The following is a 25,095-nucleotide window of genomic DNA, read 5'->3' on the forward strand; positions in this document are numbered from 1 at the left end:
TAGAATGTACACTATGTATATATAATATGCATCTTTAATATCCACATGTATCATTTATATGCATAGAGCATATTATATATATGTGTGTGTGTGTGTCATGTTTCATACCATTGTATAACATGCAACTGAAGAAAATCTTTGTTAAAAATGTTTCTGTTAAAAATGTTTTCAATGAACTGATATAAAGGCTAATAGTATCATCATGCTTGTACACTAATATCACAGTACCAAGTGTGCTCACAGAATAGGTGAAATGCCATGAAAGAGAGAAAAGATGAGAAGAGCCTTCAGGTTGGATCAAGTAGATAGACAGATAGATAGATGATGGATGGCTGGATGCATGAACATAGATCCATCTATATCTATCTATCTATCTATCTATCTATCTATCTATCTATCTATCTATCTATCTATCTATCTATCTATCTATCTATATTTATATTCATATATAAATCTTTTTTGGATGGTGCAGGAATTAATATACAATGTATTTGAAGGAGGGAGAAGTACCATTGGCATAGACAAATTGAAGAACTTATTAATTCCAAGAGACGATGATCATCTATACAGAATATATTTGGTTGTCATCTACACATAAACTAAAGGTTTGTATGATAAAGGTATTAATAGATTATAATCAAGTTTGCTGGTGATATGGTGATATTCAGGAATGGAAGACATGTTTACCATTATTCAATCAATCACTAAACATTAAGCATCATTAAAAGATTCAGAAAATATAGGATGCTATTGGGCTTTTTTTCTTTGATTATATATGTAAGTGTGTGTCTGTATATATGTATATATACACACATACATTTATACATACATATATTTATTTATACTATATTTATTATGTGTGTGTGTGTGTGTGTGTTTAGCACAATGCCATATATATTTTAGAACTATATATTTATATCTCCCAAACATTTTCTAGCATCCTGGAAGAGTTCTGAAATGTCTCAAAGGATTTTTGGCTCATCCATCCACACAGGAAAGACCAAAATAGTAGTGTGTCTTTTGGTCAGATTTGGATATGCATTTCAATAGATATGCTAAAATGATCATCCAATTATCTGTATATCTTGGATACTAAACATGGACAATGTACAGAACTCAGATTTGAACAGAAGAAAGAAACGTTGTATACCTTCTCAATAACTGCATTTTGCCAGTGTTCTTATAGGACAATAAGATATGGAATATCACTTCCTTTATAGAGGAATAACAAAGGGAGAGTGTATAAGCAGCTTGTAAATCATAATAAATGAGGAATTCTAATGAGGAATGGAAGTAAAGGACATCATTAATGTATTGAAGGGGGAAAAAATCCATCATGTGACAAGAGCATAGAATGGCAGTTAGAGAGTCAGAGACTTGTAGTAGAACTATCACAATGTGAACAAGTAAGGCATTTTCAAGAATATTGGGTACATATCCCTATACTGAAATTTTGAGAGAATGTGGTCAAGAAATTCATAGGATGGACAGATATGGATTGTTTTCCGTTTATATTAGAGGTGTGAACTCCTAAATCAGTGAAAGATGTTTAACTATTTGAGGGCCCTTTCAGTGAGGAAATTCCTTTACCACTGCAGATTTGCAACTGTTTGGCAGTTTTTAATCTTGAAGAGTCACTTATGACACTCAGATATTAAGTGACTTACCTAGGGTCACATAATCACTATATGTTTCAGGTGGAACTTGAATCCAGGCCTCCTTGATTTGTCATCTAACTCTCTATTATATACTCCAGATGATTTATAGATTGAGCATGGGAATATACTTAGCTACATTGTCAGTTTCTAAAAGAAGGTACCCAACAGTTCAGTTTCATTGAAACATTTTTCCCTTCAGAAAAATAGGTAGGCTTCCCAAAATCACAGAATACAGATTTGAGAGACCTGAGAAGTCATCAAATCGAATGTATGTATGACAGAAATTCCCCCTACAATATTCTTAACCAATGTTTGTTCAACCCTTTCTTGAAGACCACTAGTGAGCAAGAACTCACTGCTTCTAAAGTCAGTCAATTTTAATTTTGTAAGTGCTAATTATTAGGCACTTTTCTAGTGTTCACATTTTATTATTTTCTTGCTGTCTGCAGGCATAGAGTATAAAATGAATCCCTCTTCCATATAATGTACTTTAAAATAATTGAACTCCTATACCTAATATGTCCTTTGCAGGCAAAATATGTTGAATTCCTTGATCCTCTTGATGTATATCATGGTATTGCGTCACTAACCTACTCACTCACCAATGATTTCTCAATTGCTAAATCTAAAGGCCTTTTCTGAATCCCCATACTCCTTGGCCTCTTTTCAGCCTTTGATACTATTTACCACCCTCTGCTCCTTAATAACCAACTTTCTATAGGTTTTTGGGATGCCACTTTCTCTGGTTAATACTAGGTATAAGAACACTACCTCTCAGTCTCATTTGCTATATCTTCAATTATTTTATGCCCTTTAAACATAGGCCACACATGGTTCTGTCCTGGGTCCTGTTCTCATGTCATCTCATGTCATCTCATCCCATCCCATCTCATCTCATCTCATCTTATTGCATCACAGTGTATCTCATCATCTCATTTTCTCTCCTCTCCTCTCCTCTTGTACCATTATAGTACTTTTATTTGTGACCTCATCAGCTCTCATGACTGATTTAATTCTCATCTTTATGCTACTGATTCTCAAATCTACTTTCTCTAACTTAATCTATCTGCTGACCTCCAAGCCTACATCTACAGTTGTCTTTCAGACATCCTGAACTGGAAATCCAGTAGATATTGTAAACTCAACATGTATACAACAGAACCCATTTTCTTTCCCCCTAAATTCTTTTCGTACCTCCTGTCTTCCCTAACACTATTGTAAGGGCCAAATTTAATATGGGGAGAGTTAATTGGGCAGCTTGCCATAATATTGGGGTTCTGAAAATAATGAGAGACCTCTAGGTTCAAAGTTTCCTCCCTTCCAAACTGCCTTTTTTAGTTATTTCTCCCAGACTAATAAAAAAGGAGATTAACAGCTTCTTTTCCACAAAGAAACCAGGTTTTATTAATGGGAACAAAATTTACAACAAAGGTGAAGTTAATAAAGCCAGGGACAACAAGAAAGGGAATAGGGGAAGAGAAAATGAATAAGCTCCCTGGCTCTAGCAAAGACTGACTCAAATCCCAAACTTGCTTCCAGCCCAGCTAGCTCAAAGAGCTGGATTCACTTCCACAACACAAACTCACCACCACCAGGTGTCCGTAGTTTCAATGAGAGTCAGCTATGCAGTCTCTCTCCAGTTCGATTAGAAGCTCAACCACGCACCTCCTCTCTCTCTCCCTTTTTACCTCTCCCATAGGAAGTGTGTGTGTGGGGGGGTTCTTAGCCATGCTGACTCTCCAATTGGTTCAACATACTCCCTGGGCTGTCCCCATTATAATTTGGCTAGGCCCATGTGGGTGTAGGGGAACTACTAGGAAAGGCTTAGATGCTTAGTTGTTCTTTTCTATAATCTCTTCAAGTACACACCCATCTTCTCTTAGGCTTTTCAAGATTACATCTTTTCAGTCTGACCATAATGAAGCAAAGATGTGGTCATGGAAACCCCAAATCACAATTAATTCCTTACACTATGAAGGACAACACCATCCTCCCTGTTCTTCAGGCTGACAAACTAGGGGTCAGCCTTTACTCCTTACTCTCACCCCCATATTCAATATGTTTTTGAGGACTGTGAATTTCAGTTATGTAACATCTCAAATACAACTCCCTCTCTTCTTTAACACTATCACCACTCTGGTGCAAATACTTCACATCTTGTTCTAGTACTATTCTAAAGACCTCCTTGTGGGACTGCTTGTTTCAAGTCTCTCTCCACTCCAATTCAGCCTCCATTTGGGCAAGAAGGTAATTTTGCTAAAGCACAGATTCAACCATGTCACCCCCTCCTCTACTCAATAAATTACAGAGGTTCTCTATCACCTCTAGGATCGAATATAATGCCCCTTTTTTGACATTCAAAGACAATTGTACTTTTCCAGTCTTCTTATACCTTACTCCCCACCCTGTATTCTTTGATCACAGTCACAGTGGGCTTCTTGCTGTTCTATAAACAAGACAATTCATTTCCTGACAGGATATATTTTCTGGATCTTCCCCATAACTGTAATGCTCTCTTCTTCTCTGCCTATTGAATTCCCTAGTTTACTTTAAATCTCAATTCAAATCCCATCTTCTATAGGAAAACTTCCAAATACCTCTTAATTCTAGTGCCTTCCTTCTTTCAACTTTTTCCTATTTGTCCTGTACTTAGCTTGTTTGTATATAATTGCTTGTTGTCTTCCCCATTAAATTATGATCTTCTTAAGCATAGGGACTGTCTTTTACCTCTTTGTATCCCCAGTTCGCTCAATAACTGGCATGTGTAGATGTTTAATAAGCATTAACTTTCTTAATGGCCTATGGAAATGCTTTAGTTAATCAATGTCTTTTTTAAAAAACTGCGTTGGCCGTAAGTAAAGCCAATGTTTAATGTTATTCACTAGGCAAGAATATAGTGGGACTCTACCTTACATCTCTTGTTCTGGAGATCATGTCTCTCTGATTCATCTGGAGCTTTCAGTTCACTAAAATCCTAAGAGCTTTGTATTTTTCCCTTTTTTCCTCATTTATTAAGAATTTAATTTTCCCAAACTACATGTAAAAACAAATTTTAACAATGATTTTTAAAACTTTGCATTCCAAATTCTTTTCCTCCTTGTCTCCCTACCCAAACCCTTAAGAACTCAAGCAATTCAATATAAATTATTCATGTGTAGTCATGCAAAATATTTCCACATTAGTCAGACTGTGAAAGAAAACAGACAAAAACAACTTTAGAAAAAGGAACTAAAAAAAATTATGCTTCAATCTATATTCAGACACAATCAGTTCTTTCTCTGGAGATGGGCTGCATTTTTCATAAGTCTTCAGAGTTGTCTTGGATCATTGTATTGCTGAAAATAACTAAGTAATTCACAGTAGATCATCTTACAATATTGCTGTTATTTTGTATACAGTACATTTCACTTTGCATCAGCTTAATTAAGGCTTGCCTGTCTTCCTGGATCTATGCTGCTGAGAGTGAGATTTTCCCCACCCCTTTATATATGAGTGATTTAACTATGGTAACAATCATTTTAAAGACTACAAACTGTGATTTAACACATTTAGGTATCCTTTAGTAGGTTAAGCTAATAATAATGAAGGAAGTAAGACAGATACTAGTAGAGCAAATTAAAATGCTATATTGCTATCAAGTTAAGATGGCATCTAACTGAAGTTGTCTGTACAGGGGATTTTAATTCCACCTTACTTGAAATATCCTAAGTGGAAAAATGAAATCCAAGGGGTTTAAAACTTGATTGATGAAAGACTGATGGTTCAATTTACTCTACTTCAAAACTTATTGTACATGTGCCACTTGGGGTGTGTTAAATTTGTAGGAGAAGGCTCTGGGTCTTTGGGTCCTAGACCTGAGATCAGCTTTATTGTGAAACAGTATCTCTCTCTCAAAAAAACTATTTTGTTTTTTGGCTTGGAGACTTTGGTTTTTCTTCATCTAACCCTGCAACTTAGAAATCTTCCCAACACTGGTGTAGCTGATGTTTGAATCTCTCACAGTATAGAGTTTGAGAAATGAGACAAGAATGCAACAGCAACATTATTATTAAAAATAGATTTTAAGCCAAAAAAAAAAAAGAAAGAAAAGAAAAAAGAAACAAACAAAATACCTTTCCTGGATCTATTTTCCAGGTAAGTTCTTTTTCCAATGAGATATTTCACATTGCCTTCTACTTTTTTCATTCTTTTGGTTTTGGTTTATTGTTTCTTAATTTCTTATAAAGTCATTAGCTTCCATTTGCTTAATCCTACTTTTTTTGGGTGGGGCAAAGGGGGTTAATTGACTTCTCCAGGGTCACACACCTAGTGAATGTCAAGTGTCTGAGATCAGATTTGAACTCAGGTTCTCCTGAGTGCCCCTTAATCCTAATTTTTAAGTAATTATTTTCTTCAGAGAGATTTTGTTTTACCTCCTTTTGCATTTGGCCAGTTTGGCTTTTCCAGCTGTTGCCTTTTTTCATGATTTTCTTGTATCACTCACATTTCTCTTTCCATTCTGTCTTCTACCTCTCTTATTTTATTTTCAATGTCCTTTTTGAGTGCTTCTATGACCTGAGACCAATTCATATTTTTTTCTTGGAAGCTGTTGCGGAAATTTCCAAGCCCAACAAAGGAAAGAAACAACAAAGTCTCCAAGCCATGGAAAATAAGTTTATTGAGGGAGTTTACCAGTCTTACAATAAAGCTGGTCAGTCAGGGATAGGACCTGAAAGACCCCGAGCAGTACCAGGATATGTAATTTATACTCCATAGACTCCTCCCAGACTCCTCCCATTGCACCCTCAGAGAATTTCAAATGGTACAGATGAAGATACATTGAAACTTGAACATTATCTTTAGTGACAAAGGCCATCTATCCAATGAATCACAAAAGGGAAACAGTTATTCCTGTAACATATTTCTAAAGCAACATGGTTAGGTCTTTCATGTTGAAACATACTTCTAAAGCAATAGGCTACATATCTCAATGCTGATTGGTTCCTTCAACTTAGAAGATACTATCCTCAGGGTTGTGGTTAACCACAATGCACCTTTTCAAAAGGGACATCACTACAAAACTGATACATGACCCTTAGTTGAACATGTAACCACAATGGAGAGGACAAAGGTCAAGAGTCAAGTTTACAAGTACTACGTCAAATCAAACCATGAAAAGAATATTCAGAAGACATAAAAGCACAATACCTATGCTCTGTGCTAGAATATTAAGTTCCAAGAGACTAGAGAATACTTAAGATTAAGTAAATCACTTTTAAAATTGAGTAAATTTGGGCAGCTAAGTGGCTCAGTGGATAAAGCACCGGCCCTGGATTCAGGAGGACCTGAGTTCAAATCTGACCTCAGACACTTGACACTTACTAGCTGTGTGACTCTGGGCAAGTCACTTAACCTTCATTGCCCAACCAAAAAATAAAAATAAAAAATAAATAAAAAAAATTTTAAAAAATTGAGTAAATTTCATTTTATAGGCAATAATATTTATTACTATTGTAGTTAAAGCACTCATATCTAAGGGGTGTGAAAAATCTCTCTCACAAAGCTTTAGATGTAGGGGCTTTGAATTTTTATCTTTTTCTGAGGGTGTACTTTGATTTTCCTTGTCACCATAGAAACTTTCTAGGGTCAGCAATTTTTTTGTTGTTTATTAATTTTTCCCAGTCTATTTCTTGACTTTAAGCTCTTTGTTAAAGTGGGGCACTGTTTCCAGATTGGAGGGCACACTGTCCCAAACTTCGGGGGGTATGAGTAGCTGTTTTCAGAGATAATTCTAGGAATTTGTAGGTCCTTAGTTCTTCCAAGTTGGTATGATTTAAGGAGAGGTATGTTCACCACTCTCTTGGCCTGTGCTCTTATCTGCAAGCTGATTCTCTGTCCTGGAACCTGGAACAGAATTCGGATCCACAGTGACTGCAAGCCCTGGTGTGCTTATGCTCCTCCCCATCCTGGGACCACCACCCAAGACTGTGACCTGGATCGAAGTATTGGCAAAACAACAGAGTCCCGCCTCAGTGCCAGCAAAGAAACCCCCTATAATCTCCCCACTGTCTGTGGGCACAGTTCTAGAAGCAGTTGCTGCTACAGCTGATTTAAAGGGTCCTGAGGATTGGTTCTCTTGGTTTGGGTCTGTACAACAAACCTTTCTTGTCAACCTTCTAAGTTGTCTTTGATTGGAATATTATTTCAACCTGTCCTTCTGTGGGTTCTGCTACTCCAGTAATTGTCTTATGGCATTATTTGAAGGTATTTGGAGGGGTTTAGTGGAGAGTTCAGGCAAGTCACTGCCATCTTGCCTCCACTCATCCTAAAAGCTTTTTAAAACAGAAATTGTTATCTAGTCATCACTGACAAATTATGTACTTGAATAGTTGATTGTTTTTTTACCAAAAGTCTGGAAATTAATTTTATCCTTATTATATTTTCTAAGATTTAATTAAGAATCAAGCTTGTTGAGATATAGTTTGATACTGAATCCACCCTACATCATTGTGGTGATTCCTCCCAGAGAGAATAGAATAATAAGTACTTAACCATTACTTCAATATTTCAAGAACATGTAATTTCATCAGCATTAATACATCCTCTATTGATCCCAAATCTCAGCCCCTTTATATCTTAATATAAAAGCCTTTGAGTATTGCTATTGACAAAAACTTCACTATATCATGGACATCCTGATGAGGAACTTCTCCAAACCTAACCAACAACCACATATTCCAAGGCCCATATGCAAAGTCTTTCAAGGTTTACAGGACAGCAAGATCTAGTGGTCCACTGACATAGCCTTAGGGAAACCTGAGTCACACATTTTGATGAGACATCAGAATTGGACTTTATTCCTAATAGTAATCTTTTAAAATGATTTTTTTTTCTTTCTGGCCTAGAGATATATAGAAGGTAACTTTCTTCCCACTTCTCTTTGGCAAAATCACACAATGACAAATGGAATTGGGATCATGGGTGGACTGATGATGCTTGGCCTAAAGCTGATATAGGGTAATATAATGCTTGTTGTATTAAAATTGAATTTTGTCAAGCCAGTAGGTAATGGGAATAATAAAACATTTTTAACAGGAATGAAGAATGCGTTCTTTCTCTCTCCATTAATAATCTTGAACAGCTTTCATAGAAGTCCATTTTCATTCCGTATACATACTTGGTAGAATTAATGGGTGATTATGATTTTGTATTCAAGGTAAAATTCCTCAGGCATCAAAGAAGGTTTTGGATAGATAGGTATATTTACTTTTGTTATAAAAAATCCCCAAATATTTAATATGCATTTAATCCTATTAAGTTAATATTCAACTTCACTCCTAAGGGAAAAAAAATATGTTTTTATTGGGTACAATCTACCAAGGATAACTATCAAGTATATTTGAAAGTCCAAACGATTTACAAAACTGATTGCACTGGATAGTTTGGAGAGATTCTTAACAGAATGGATCCAATTTGAGGAGTTTTTATTCAGCATTCTATTACTTCTGACCCTATAGCATATACTCAAAAGAAAACTTTGAGTTTCTCCCCAAAGTATGCACTATTAATAAGCTGTAAAATATATTTCCATTGCCTAAGGTACTTTTTGAGTCCAAAAATCATTTTTTATTCATTTAACTCTTAATAAATATTTTAATAAACTAGTAAAAGTATGAGTTGTATAGATGTCAATTTTGTGTGCATATCTGGGTTTGTGCTAGCTCTTTCTCTCCTAAGCTCCTCACATAATGTGCAAGGTAGCAGCTGCCAAGAGAAGACATTAGGGGAAAGAAGGGATACTAATCAGTAGCTCTGAAATCATTATCTACAACTACTGTGTCTTCAAGTTTCTATGGTCTATGTCATTATTGTCTGATTGCTTATGTCTCTACTAACACTACTAAAGTTTCTGATGAGATTTTCTTAAGCACATTCTCCAGACTTATTTGCCTGCAAGAAATTACAAGCTGTAAACAAAATTCATTTGTTCTTTTTGAAGACATACACATTTAGTTTCTCTTAGCTTCCTTTTTAGACATATTTGTTTAACTTGCTAATGATAAAGGCATTTTCATTGTTGCTGTCATTTTCAGGTAGCAAGTTAAACAAATGTCTAAAATGTTAATCTATCAGCTCTTGCTAATGAGGACATGAAACATCACTTGCTTAAATAATGGCTTTAAAATAGAAATAATTTTTTTTTTCAAATTAGAAGCTAGGGGTAGCTAGGTGGAACAGTTGATATAACATTGGCCCTGGATTCAAGAGGACATGAGTTCAAATGCGACTCAGACACTTGACACTCACTAACTGTGTGACCTCAGGGTAAGTCACTTAACATCCATTGCCCCACAAAAAAGAAAAAGAAAAGAAAACAGAGAGAGAGAGAGAGAATTAGAAGCTAAATTGATCAGTAAATTTATATGGACAATCCAACATGGATGAATTAAGACTCCTTTAGCCTTTGTTTAGAATGAGAATATCTTAAAGTGCTAAAGTGCTAAAGTTTATTGTCACCCCTAGCATTCTTTCTTTCTATCTTTTTTATTTCTATTTGATTTCTCATCTCCCTATGTCTGTTGTAGAGGTCTTGTTCCCTTATTAATCATAGAATAATAGGTCACTAACTTTTCAAATCCCTATTAAATGTGACTTTTCTCTTGTTTTAGAAAATTTTTAGAGGATAATGGAAAACTGAGTTCTCAACTGATAAAATTTCATGCATCTATATTATTTGTTAGTTGTAAGAATCTAGTTTCCCGGGGCAGCTAGGTGGTGCAGTAGATAGAGCACCGGCCCTGGAGTCAGGAGTACCTGAGTTCAAATCCGGCCTCAGACACTTAACACTTACTAGCTGTGTGACCCTGGGCAAGTCACTTAACCCCAACTGCCTCACTAAAAAAAAAAAGAATATAGTTTCCTCCCTTAAATACTTTATTACAACTGTTTGGATTCTATTTACTAAATAAATAAATCTTATATATAAGTGAATCTTATATATAAGTGAATCTTAAATCTGCTTAGTATTTTCTCTCTTCCACTCCTAAAATTTGTTTTATAATAGGGACTGATTCAGAATAACTGTAATATAGATATACATTTGACTTTTTATTATATTTTTAGGTGAAAAGTCACTGGAACTTTTATAACACACTCAAATCCTTAATCTAGGATAATAAAATAGACCAAAAATACAAAGGTATATAAATTCCATTGCTAACAAAGAATGATAGCTTATAAGAAATGGAAATAAATAAGACTGAATTGCACATTGCTCCTGAAATTTTATTTACTATTTTCATTCTTACCCAAGAACATTTAAAAAGCCGATGCTAACAAATTCCACTGTGTCACTACTCTATGTACACTCCATTTGGAAGACTTTCTCATCTCCTATATTCCCATTATGTGTATGCCTTTAAGAACTGACAGAAAACTCTATTGAATTAAACTGTAATATAAGCATTATATAATTACTAAATATTTTTTCAGGATATATAAACATAAAATTTGACACAAATGAAAGCAATATAATTTGCAAAATGGAAACAAATGGGCTTGAGTCTATAGGCTGAGTATTCAATATGGGAATGTAATGCTTTCTTCAATAAAGGCTATGTTTGTATATATATATGTATGTGTGTGTATGTATATATATGTATATGTATATATACACACACACACATGTATACATATCTATACATACATATATGTGTGTATATATATACATATATATACAATATACATATATCTATATTTCTGTGTGTGTGTGTTGGGAATATTTTAGTAACTGTTCATACTTTCAGTAACAATGTCCCTGCTTGCACCTTTACAAATTGGAGAAACTGTCATTTCCTGGGAGATATAACTATTTCAACTCTAGACCACCTTCCTTGCCCCCTGCCCTGACTGGCGAACACTTCATATAGTCCACTATATCAAGGTAGGTACCAGCTAAACTCCAATATATACTGTGGTATAAGGTTTCAGCCTTTATGCTAATGTATGCATACTATATACCATTTCCCATCCTTTTTTTTTCAGAATTGTAACAAATTGGTAATAGCAACTGCATAAAATTATATCTGCTTATGATTCAAGACAATAGTCCCATAAATTTTGGCCCTGGCCATCATTCTCCTTTATATTTATGTGTCAGCTTCCCCCATTAGAGTAGGAGCTCTTTGAGTTAAGGGACAGTCTCACTTTTGTATATGCATTCTCATCAGTCAGCATCTTGCTTAGGATATAGTAAACATTTAACATTTTTTAATTCATTTGTTCTATGGTGATTAAAATTATATGGGGTTGCCTTCTAATTGTCCCAAGTTTTAGGGAAAATTAGATAGGGTTTTAATGTATAGCTACTTAGAAATTAGAAGCTACTGCACCAGTTTGGGGGCATTATGCTTTATTAAAGCATATTAAATATTAAAAAAGAGAGAGAGCCCATTGCTCAGAAAAATCAGAAGGCCTATCTAGGATAGAGGGGAGAGAGAATCATCTGTATCCTACCTCCTTGAGCATTCAAAGCCAAGTACACCTGAAAGAAGGCCTTGAGGCTGCCCCTTCTGTGTCCCAGGGTAAAGAGTATGTGACTGCATAAGTTGCCTGAAGGCCAGAGGAGAACCCGCCCTTACACATTGCTCAAAGGTAATTGCCTAGCATTATTCAAATCTATTGGTTTACTGGATTTGAGGATGGTTTAGGACAGTGCATGCTGATGTCAGAGTACAGAGCCCTCTAAGGGGAAAAAGCCTTCAGGTAGGTGTGGTTTTAATCCCTATTCACATTTCATGGTGCAACCACATTCCCTTTGAAATTCTCCTGACTCTGGGTTGACCTTAAAGAAGGTCTGGCCAGGCTCTCTGAGTCTCACAGAACCCCATTATTTTCTCACAGTTCATATTAGATGATCTCATCATTCTCTTCTAATTATAAGATTTTATGATTCTAAGATATAAGTGTATTTTAGAAATGAGGAAAATGAAATTCAATGAAGTATGTGTAATTTAAGATTCTGAATGTGGATTCTAGTCTGTTCCCCCAGTTGTGGGGGAAACTGACTAAAATCACTAGCTTAGGTTTTTAAGGGTTTATTGAAAAATAGAAAGAGAAAGATTGAGAACAGAATTCCAACAGCCTGGCATTCCTATCTTTCCTCAAATTTCCTGTGAAGTCCTCTGCTGCCACCACCACCATCAAGTCAGGAACCCAAAAGAGACCGAGCTCTCCATGCAGGCCCTCTTTACTCCTTCCTGTCCCCTCCCAGAAAATAGGAGGCTCCTCAAGTTGATTGGCTGGTAGCCTTGATAGACAGCACCCATGTGCAAATGTCACTTCCTGATGCCAAGGAAAAGCCGCATGGCCTTGCCCTCTGAGGCATTTTCCTCATGGTGGAGCTTTCCCACAGTAAGTCTCCAATCATTATAAGTAGAATATATTTCCCATAGCAAAGAGACCAATGAGTGGTAGAACCAGAATTCTAACTCAGATCCTATCTTAAGTAGACTGTACTTTTTATTTTATCACAATACAAAAGGAAACACAAAACTCCTCTCCAAAGAGATTTCAGATGAATACGAAGGTAAAGGGATATAAAAATAATAATTTCATTTCTAGTTTTAGAGCAGGGGATCAGTAGAAACAGAAGAAAGCAATTTTGAAATAAGATATTTGTAGAGTATAGAGAATGTGAATAATGTTGGAAACTGACTCTGATGAGAGAAATTTGTGAAGCCTGAGGAGACCTATTCTTATATAAAGAAGATAATTATAGTATTGAAGGGCAGAGAAAATGACTTAAGAAGCAAATTCCATAGAAAAGGAAAAGGAAGAACAAGAGGTAGAGCAAGGACAGTAGGACATTAGTCAAGGGACAATGAAAAAGACCTGAAAAGAAGATTGACATAATAGTGGGTAATAATAGGAAACTAGGTGTTGCAGTACATAGAGTGCCAGGGTTGGAGTGAGGAAGACCTGAATTCAAATTCAGCCTCAGACACTTCCCATTTAAGATCCTAGGAAAGTCACTTAACCTGTGTTTGCCTCAAATTCTTCATCTTTAAAATAAGGATAATAACTGCCTTTACCTCCCAAAGTTCTTGTGAGGATAAAATGAGGTAATAATTGTAAAGCATTTAGCATAGTGCTTGGTACACAGTAAGTACTATATAAATGCTAGCTATTATTATTATTATTAAAAATAAATATAATGTAGCCATCAGTGTTAATAAGGCAAGACCACCCTAACAAACTGCAAAGACTTCCATAGATTGTTGGGGACCAGAACTACTTCAGCTAAAACAAAAGGCTAAAACATTTCAAATTACTTTTCTATAGTGTGTGATGTTTCTTCCATTACCAAGATTTTTTTTTTAATGTTCAGAGTGAAGGCTTTTCTCCCTCTTAGAATAAAAGATAAGAGGGTGAGAAGTAGCTTTCAACTCCCTAGGAAAATGAAATTTTCCATTAAAAAGTATAAATAATTCCATACAAAAACAAGGAACACAATCAAAAGTGATACTGGGGAATAAAAGCTTTTGAGATTGGAGGGCAGAAGAATGTGACAAAAAAGAGAAAGTGAAGAGTAAGGAACATAGGGCACTTGGACCAAAGATGAAGATATGAAGCTCTCAGAAAAAGCTGCATTTTCCTTGAAGAAAGTATCTTCTTGTCCTTAAAAAAATGTTGATGTGTGTCCACAGGGCCATTGTGTAAGATATTAGCACTAAAGATGACAGGAAGAAGAGATTAAGGTAGTAGTTTGGTGACTCCCTCTTAAGTGGTACTGGAATTCTATTTTTTGACTTGATAACATTAAGTAAAGGGTCTGTTCTTTGTCTGAAAGCTTAGACTTGTAAATGTGTATATCTATCACTGATTCTGGATAATTTATAAGGGCAAAAATATTATAGGCATAAGGAACTTAGAAAAGATTGCTAAAATATATGATATTTGGGGGAAGAAACTAAAGCCCTTAGGGGCGCAGGTGGTAGTTTGATCATGGCTGCACATTGTAGATGAAATGCCTGCAGGAAGGAAAAATAATGTGTATTAATAGAGAAAATATCTGGTTAAAAGAGGGTATCTATGAATAAAATTTGAACTTCTGGAAAAATCCTTAAAGGAGAAGAATCAGGAGCATGTACTATGCCTGAAAAAGAGTGGTTGAATTGTTATTTGCCTATAATCTTACAATACTCAAATGAAGAAATCTAGGAACCAGAGTCATGAAGCATAGTAAAGAATATTGGGGCAAAATCAATAAAAATAAAAAGAGAAATGGCATTTTCTTTGCAATATTTGACAAATAGATTGGGTAGAAAGAAAAAATCAACAAGGCGTTTCTGATATATATCACAAGCCTAGCAGAGAGAAGTGTCTCTGAATTGATAGGGGACTTCAGTTCTCTGGATTTCTGCCAGAGAATTGCTTTCTCCCTGCTTAAAAAAATGAACATATGATGTCTTTTTATTCCTTTAATGAAAATTTAATCATTCAAAAGATGAAAGAAGCTGCAAGATAATGATTCATTCTCACCAATAAAGAAATAATATTTGTTGTGTGGAAATTAATAAGAACTATGAGGGTAGTGACCATTACCAGGAGAGACAATTTAAACAGTCTGACAGGCATTGTATATATCAAGATAGTACATTTCAAAGAACTAGCATATAGAATGAATATGATACCGTGGTCCAAAATTCTAGAGTAGTGAGCCTAGGAGGTATGAGAAGCCCTCAGTAAAGAAAATATGAAGACACAAAAAGAAACAATTCAAATTAGGAGTGAAAATTAATATTGCTTAAAAAGAGAGTAAGAGATATTTAGAAAACTTATCCATCAACTTAGATTTTAAAAAGATGTCCAGAAGATGAAAGCAAGGTCAATGGCAAATAAAATGAAATATCTTCTTTTATGCAAGAGTGTGATAGAGTTCAAAATTATTTGAAGGTTCATGGAGAAACTAAGGAAAATGTGGGTGTATGTGTGCACAAAGATTTTTTTATGCTTGTCTGCATGCATGATGTGTGTGTTTTTAAAATTGGAGGATCAAAGAAAGGAGGCCACTTTCTGAGGGCATTGTTCATCCTATATTTTTAAAGAGGACCAATGACATCACAGGTAAAATCGTGAGTTGCACAGGAATTAGTTTTAAGTAAGGCAGATTTGTAAAATGTTATCAACTGCACTCTCTTCCAGAGCCATTGAAGTCCTTTGGCAGGACAAAAGACAAAATCACTGGCAATGGCCTGGGATGCAGAGGATGACCTTGGCATCTGCAATATCTGACCAGGCTCTAAGTACAACTGCATTAGCCACCTTCATGCCTGTTAGAACAAATGTGTTCTTATCTGTCCATTTCCAGAAGTCTTCATATACTTGGGGTCAGGAGAGTTTTACAAGGGAATGGCCATTGGACTCTTCTTGCAGCCTAGCACAGCTCCCTCTAAGCTGTCTTTACTGAAAAATAATCTCAGCCTATCTTTTTGTGAGTTTTGCTCCACCAGGGGTTCTTTTATTGCTATTTTGGGGGTAATTGTGTCAGGAGCTCTGTGCATTTAATGTCTTTACCACGCCATCTTGGCTCTGCCCCCAGAAGTCCATGCCTAACTCTTTGTGACACTATGTGTGCTTTCCTTGATAAAGATACTAGAGAGGCTTGCAATTTACTTCTCCAGTTCATCTTACAGGTGAACAACTGACATAAAGATCATTAAGTTACTTGTCCATGATCATAGAGCTAGTAAATGCCTGAGGCATTTACTCATGAAGATACATCTTCCTAACTCTATGCCCAGGGATTTTATCCTCTTTTTGGTAGAGGCACGTCACCACACATTGATCTAAATGTAACACTCTACTATAGCAACCGACTGCCCCCTTTTTAGGTATTTTGGCATTGTTCAGTCATTTCACTTGTGTCTAACTCTTCTTGATTCCATTTAGGTTTTTGGTTTTTGTTTTTATAATGATAAAAAAAGTAGTTTGTGGGGCAGCTAGGTGGTGCAGTGGATAGAACACTGGCCCTGGATTCAGCAGGACCTGAGTTCAAATCGGGCCTCAGACATTTGACACTTACTAGCTGTGTGACCCTGGGCAAGTCACTTAACCCCAATTGCCTCACCAAAAAACAACAACAAAAAAAGCAAAACAAAACAAAACAAAAAGTAGTTTTCCATTTCTTTATCTACCTCATTTTGCAGATGAAGAAACTAAGGCAAATAGGATTAAGTGACTTGCCCAGAGTAACACTGCTACTAAGTTCCTGAGATCAGATATGAACTCACAAAGATGAGTCTTCTTGACTTCAGTCCCAGCACTCTATCTGTTGTCTTACCTATCTGTTTGTTGTTGAACAAAATGTCGTCTGAGGTCCCTTTAGATTTTGATATACAATCATGTGATTCTGCGAAAATATGGGAGTAGCTAATAAAAGAAGATTTATCTACTCTAGAAGAGTTAGCTAGGTGGCACAATGGATACAGTACCAGGCCTGAAGTCAGGAAGACTAATCTCCATGAGTTCAAATCTGACCTCAGACACTTATTAGCAGTGTCACCCTGGGTAAGTCACTTAACCCTGATTGCCTCACTTCCTCATCTCTAAAATGAGCCATAGAAGGAAATGGCAAACCTCTACAGTATATTTGTCAAGAAAACCCCTAATGGGGTCACAGAAAGTCAGGCATGACTGAAAAATTACTTAATAAAAATGCAAAGTACTTTAGATAATCAGTCTCCTGTTTGTTAAATGTATAATAATTAAATTATTAGGGGACTAGGCTGGGTTTTCTAAAATATTGCTACTTATAAATTAATTGCTATTGCACCAGTTTTGACAGTAAGCATTTATTATTAATTAATATCACATATTAATAAGGTATTGACTATGTGTCTCCCGGACTTCCCCACTAGTCACAGGTTTACAGGCCTAAACAATTACATAACCAGCATGGAGAGTAAAAGAGAGTCCTGGGAAGAAGAGAGCCAAGAAACAAGAAAGTGACCCAGGTGTGCTCAGGGATTTTATCCTCTTTTTGTTAGAGGTAGTTCACCACATAGTGATCTCAGCTAATTGGTTAGCATCATTTAGCTCCATTGATTGCTATAACTCAGGGAGAAGGGGGGTTCTAGAGATCAAATTTCAAACCATCTAGGTGTGCTTCTTCCCCTAGCTAATCAAAAGGATCAATCTGCATACCTTTTGTTAAAGCTGAAGGCTCATCCCAGGATGGTTTCTAGTGAGTGTGAGAGCAGTTAAAACTATTGTCTGGGTTTCTACCAGAAATTCATTACTAATAATTATTTTTTCATGCAATATATCCTCAGAAGCTGAAAGAATGGGGAAATGTGATTAATGAATGATAGACAGCAATCTGTGAATACTCATGAAAAACAGAAAAGGTAGCACAGGATTGAATGAGCAAATGCTTTGGTTTTCAAGCAAAATAAAAAGGAGGGATGGGGAGAAGTCAATATATGAACTACAGACCAATGAACTTAAATTTAATTCCTAGTGAAATACTAGAGCTCATTATTAGGAAGACGGTTACCAAATATTTAGAAAAGGAAGAAATGATCATAAAAAGTCAGCATGGCTTCCTTAAGGAAAACAAACAAACAAACAAAACAACAACAACAGCAAAACATGCCAGAATGACAATTAACTTTGTTTTGTTTGTTTGACAGTTACTAGCCTGATTAAACAGGGTAATGTTCTCTATATAATTTACTTTTTTTTTCTTTACTATTTGCCAAGTTGTTCCTTGTACTGTATGTGACTAAATAGAGAAACAAAAAAACAAAACAGATATAATACCTTTTCCATGTGGCCTTGAATTTAAATTTTGTCAGATTCAAAATTTGTTAAATGACTGAAACAATTTATGTTTCCATATCAAATTGGGAAGAATGTTTTAGTTTATATTCCCAGGACACTCTGCTATGGTCTCAGTGCCAAATTAATATCAACCCATTGCCAGTTCCCATATGTATAGATAGCATGTTTATCAAATTCTCAAGTGACATAAAGGAGTAAGAAAAGGTAACTGTGGGTTTTTTTAATTAATTGCTATTGATATATACAACTGTTTAGGGTGTGCATATTTTAATTAATATTACATACCAGTAAAGAATTGACCAAGTGTCTCCCTAACTTCTCATGGCCTCAGGTCATGAAAGCTGGGAGAGAGCTTCAGTGTGGTAGTTAGTGCAAGCAGAGGGAAAAATCAACAACACTCAAAGACCCAGCAGACCTAGAAACCAGAGAGCCAAACCCAGAGGCTCTCTAAATCTCCTCCTCCTCCCCCCAAAAAAGACTCTAACGGCATCTCCTGAGGGTTTATAACCTCTATTGAAAGCTAATTGGTTAGCATCATTCAATTCCATTGGTTGATGTGAGCTGTACTCTACAGATGACATCAGGTAAAGACCCTAACTCAAGTTGATTAAGGCATAGCCCATTATCTTGGTGTGGTTTGATCACATCAGTCCTTCATTGAGCTAAACAAAAGAGTTTATCTCTATTTCTTTTGTTTCCCTGGGTTTATCCCAAGTAAGATTTTCTGGAGTGTGGAGTAGAAAGCACCGAGAAACTGATCTCTGGGTCCCCACAAGATAGCCATTATTAATAATTATTTTCTCACCTAACACATTACAGGACAGAATCAGAGGCCAAAACACTTTCAGCAGGCTTGAACACTGTGACATCTAATAAGATAAACTATAATAGGTAAATAAGACGTCTTATAGGTCTTCAAAATAAAGCCCACAAATAAAAGATGCTATATGAGTTTCATCTGAAAAATAAAAGTTACAATGTTCTTAAAGCTCCATAGGAAAACAATGTGAAATTTTAGCTAAGTGCTTTTCTTGTTACATTAAGTTAAATTATATTACAGTTTGTAATGTGAGTTGAATATTATCCGGTATTTAGCAGATGATAGTCCCTGTTCAGGCCATAACTATAACATTGTTTTCAATTTTGTGGATCATATTTTAAAATTAGCATTAATATGATGAAAACCATCATGTAGAGCAGGATCACTTATTTAAATATGGTGCCATATGAAGGTCAGTTCAAATGGAACTGAGAAGACTTACCTTGGAAAAGGGAAATTGGGTGTTGATGAGGGGAGACATGATAGCTGTCTTCAAGTACTTGAAGATTTATCATAATATTATAAGGATTAGAATTGTTTCTGGTCACCTGTAGAAGGAATAACTAGGAACAGTGAATGGAACTAGTAAAGGAATATTTAGATTTGATATGAGGAAAAATTTCCTAATAATTCAAATTTTGAATGGGCAAACTCAAGTTAATGGGTTTTCAAACACTGGAAATCTTTACCTGAAGTATATGGATCACCACTTGCTAGGCATGTGGTAGAAAGTATTCTTATTCAGGTACTGATAGGATTAGAAGGACTCTTAAGTCCCCTTCAACTTTGAGATTCTGTAATAAATGGTAGGGCTGAGATTGGAACTTAATTAAGTCTTTTTATTATAAGTACTATGTTCCTTCCACTAGTGATGAATTAGACATCAGAGGAAATAGGCTCTAATTCTTCCTATCCAAAAATTCAACAACGCTTGTCTTTATTTCCTAAAAATAGTTGACGACTCTAGGCAGTAATATGTGCTTCAATTTTTCCTTCTGTAAAGAATTATTTACAATGCCTGCTCTGCAAGTACAAGAATGCATTTGCAAGTATTTTTTAAGGTATCAAAATGACATATAAGCCAAAATTATGATTATTGTTTTGCCAAATCTCTTGTTACACATTTTTTCTCTAAGCAAGATGTTTCTATCACCTGTGTGAAGAATTGAATAAGCCTGACTTCCAAAAGTAATATCTATTAATTTCTGTCTATGCCATGCCAAAAATGGTAACTTTTTTCAGAAACTATTTTTTCAGAAGATACTGTCAATAATTTGAGGATAGGTTTGGGATGTAACCAAGGAGGACTATTTCCTTCAGCTCTCTAGGACTATTGGGTGGCCATAAATCAAACAGCTGCATGTAGAGTGAATGGATGACCTAAAAATTTTGCCTATAAGTGCAACAATGTAACTACAAGTATAATCAACACAAACCATATAGCAGCAAAAATAAATGGAGGCACAAAATTCACTGAAGAAGAGTTTCTTAGGCCAAAATGTATTAAAATAGTGCTATTTCAGGGAGAATAGTCTATTTCATTGTAAAATATGTGAGGTTTACCTAACTGTATGATAGGATTTATTTGGGTGACAGGCCTAGGGCCTGTTCTATGGGGGATTCTGCATTGTTGGTTGAACCCTCTCCTTGAGAGTTATGTACTGGCTAAAGGCACCAGTTGCTGAAGCAAAGGGGATGGCCAAATTAACCTAAAAAAGAAAGAACTGAGACAAACTCATATTAATACAATTAGACCAAAATTTCAAAGAAAAGCACAAAAATATCTTATATAAGCTTTTATCCATTCATTTTATAATACCACACACACACACACACACACACACACACAAACACACACAATCTCTCTCTCTAGTCACCCTGCCATTAGTCCCTGTTTAAAAAAAAAATTGTAATCAAGAAAACCAATTAAGCATTCCAGGCTACAGAGTAACTGTGTCCAAAAGCAGATGAAATCTATCTATAGATTGATGATAGATAGATAGATAGATAGATAGATAGATAGATAGATAGATAGATAGATAGATAGATAGATAGCACCCTATCTTTCTTTTAAGTGAAGTAATATTGCATTGAACTATGTGTCTGAATTTTACCAGAATATGATATAAAATGAAAGGCAATATATTAAATTAGATACCAATTTGACCTTTGAATCAGTAAGACCTGACTTTAAATCTTCTCTCTAAACTGTACTGGTTATGTGACTGTTCAACGAACTCAATTTGTCAGTGTATGTTACTCTGTTAACTTATAGTTAGGCAGGCAATAAAAAATCATTAAGTGCCAATATATGCCATGGACTGGGGATACCAAAAAAAAAATTAAAAGGCAAAAGATGATCCCTACTTTCAAAGAGCTCAAAGTCTGATAGGGAAGACAACTGAAAAAAAAATACATACAAACAAGCTATTTGAAATAATTAATGGAATAAGATCACTAGAATTAAGGGGAATATGGGAAGGTTTCCTGTATATTGGTATGATATTAACTGGGACATCAATGGCGTCAAAAAGTCCAGAAAGGAGAGATGCAGAAGGAAAGCTTTCTAATAATGAGATTAGCATTAGAAAGGAAAGAGAAAATCTCCACAATCCAAATGGATTGTAACTACAAAGAGGCCAGTATCATTAAATTACAGAATATTTGTGGTATATAATGTATAAGAAGACTGGAATTTAGGTGTGGGGAGGCAAGTTATAAAGAACTTTGAAAAGTAAAAAAAAAATGATTGTATATTTGGTGCTGGAAGTGACAGTCACATAATTTAATTGGGGATGAGGGTGGGGTTAACATTAACATAACTGTATTTTAGAAAAATCACTTTCACAGGAAAGTGGAGAATGGATTAGACTAGGAAGAGACTTGGGGCAGGCCAAGTCATCAGCAAGCTATTTCAATGGTCTAGGTGTGAAGAAGCGAGAAAATATGCCAAGGTTGTAGTAGTGTCAGAGGAGAGAAGGGAGCATATTCAAGAGATTATAAAAAGGTGAAATTGACAAGATTTGTCAATAGACTGGTTATGAGATTGTTTATGAGAGTAGGGATGATAAAAGAAAGTAAGGAGTGAGGGATGAAACTTAGATTACAACCATCAATAGCAATGTTGCTGTTAAGTGATTTTCCAGTCATGCCTAACTCTCCATGAGCCCTGTTAGGGTTTTCTTGGCAAAGATACTGGTGTAGTTTTCTATTTCCTTCTCCAACTCATATTACAGATGAAGAACTGAGAGAAATAGGGTTAAGTGATTTGTCCAGGATCACACAGCTAGTAACTCTCTGAAGCCACATTTGGACTCACAAAGTTGAATCTTCCTGACTTCAGGCCTGGCACTAGGTGCCACTTAGGTGCCATTCAATAGCAATATGAAATTTGAAAATAGTGGAAGGTTTGGGAGAAAGATAACAAGTTCAGTTGGACATAATTAGCTTACATTATCTATAAAACATCCAATTTAAGATGCATGGTAAAATAGTGGAATTTGGCAGATGAGGGGACCCCAACAGGAAGTAGGACACACACACTCACTTGCTCACTGGCCTTGAAGGAGCTTTGGAGCAGACAGGCTGAACAGCTGACTCCCATAGAAATTACCAACTCCTGGTGGTGAGTTAAATCCAGCCCTTTGAATCAGCTAAACTGGAAGTGAGTTTGGGGATTGTATAGGTTTTTGTTAGAGCCAGGAAGATTTTCCGTTTTCCCTATTCCCTTGTCCTTGACTTTAGTAATTTCACCTTTGCTGTGTATTTTATTCCCATTAAATAAAACCTGATTTGTTTTTGGAAAAGAGGGTGTTAAGCTCCTTTCTTATTCACCTGGGAGAAATAACTCAAAACAGCAGTTCAGAGGGGAGGTAGCTTTGGACCTAGAGGTCCCTCATTATTTGTTAAACCCCAATAATACAGTGAGCCACCCAATTAACTCTCCCCATATTAAATTTGGGCCCTACAGATGTCTAATAGGCAGTTGTAGACATGAGTCTGGAGTCAGTAGAGGTTAAGGCTAGATAAATAGATCTATCAAAATATGGAGATGATAATTAAATACGTGGGAGATGTTAACATCACCAGGTGAAATAGTATATAGCAGGCAAAGAGAAGAGGTTATGGAAAAGACTTCTGAGAGATACCGATGGTTAACCAGTGCCATTTGGATGAAGATTCAGAAAAAGATACTGATAACTGCTCTGATAGGCAGGAGAACAAGGAGAAAATTGTGTCACAAAAGTTTATAAAGAAACAGTAAAGAGAAGAAGTAATTGAGAGTGTCAAAACTTGCAAAGAGGTCAAAAAGGATAAAATTGAGAAAAAGATTTAAGTTACAAAGTAGTTACAAAGCTATATTAGTAGAAAGAGCTTCTGATATAAATAAATTATATCTAGGAAGCCCCATCCCCATGGAGATATTTTATCACATGTACATCATTAATAGATCAATGGAATTGACTCAAGATCATAATCATTGTAAGAAACATCTCAAGGCACCATTTTCCCAAGATCTCAACTTCTCAAAAGAATATCTGGCTATGCCTAAAAGTGTTGTTTCTCCTTTTGACATATTTGAATATTTTCATATTTGGAAACTTTATGAGCTAGACTGGCCTAATGTATGAGGATGACAATTTGTCATTTATAACCTAAATGCAACCCCAGCTACATGTCCATATATTCTTAAATGTGTGTGTGTGTGTGTATGTGTGTACATGTACTTTCAATCAAGAGACAACATTTTAAAAACTGAGGTTTGAGTACCTCATCTTTTGGGGATTTTTTTTTCTAATATTACTTAATCTTTAATTTAATTTATTTAAAGTTAATGTTCTCTGTTCAAGTCTTTATCCAATGCCTTATGTTATATAGATGCCCTTATCTTATAAACAAACAAACCAAAATATGTTTGTGATCATTCCTACCAAGTTGGAAGGTTTTGAGTACAGGTTCAAATGAATGCTATGTTTGTCTTTTGAAAATCCTCATAGATAAATGCAAATATTATTTTTTTGTCTAAACAAACAATTGTTAAGATGTGTGGGTATGTGTGTTGGTATTGGTCTATGTGCTGAAATGCTAGATTTATTGAAACATTTGTAACATTAATTCAGGGACCCTGTACTTGGCTTCATAGGGCCTGAATTTGAATCTTACCATGACTCTACCACTAAATATCATTTTGATCTTGGTGAATCCACTTAATGAGTCTGAATCTTAGTTCTCTGCACTGTGAAACTGGGAGACTGACCACTAAGATCCTTTCTAGGTCTAGATATAGAATCCTATCTTCCTATAGGGAAATTTGCAAGTCTATAAATGTAGTTCTATCATAGAATCTCAGAGTAGGAAAGGATCTCAAATATCATTACTCTAACCTAGGTTTTAATGTGACATCCTTCCTCTAAATTCCTACTCTCATATTTTGCATATATATGTATTTTTACTAGTATATCATTTTAGGACAATTTTTGGAGGAAAAAAGAAAATTGCATATTGGCCAATACTTTAAGAAAGCAGTGTCTAACTGACATTTTAATTGTTTCCCTACTATATTGGTGAATTGACAGTGACAGTTAACAAGTTTATGACTGGAAAGGAAAGTGTATATACATATATATATAGCATATATATGTATATATGTATATGTATGTATATATATATACATATATACACACACATATACATGTATACATACGTATATATGTGTATGTATGTATATATAAAATCTGTCTATCTATTTATCTATATACTTACATGTATATATGCATATATCTACTTTTATTT

This window comes from Dromiciops gliroides, chromosome 3 (assembly GCF_019393635.1).
Source record: "Dromiciops gliroides isolate mDroGli1 chromosome 3, mDroGli1.pri, whole genome shotgun sequence".
NCBI lineage: Eukaryota > Metazoa > Chordata > Mammalia > Microbiotheria > Microbiotheriidae > Dromiciops > Dromiciops gliroides.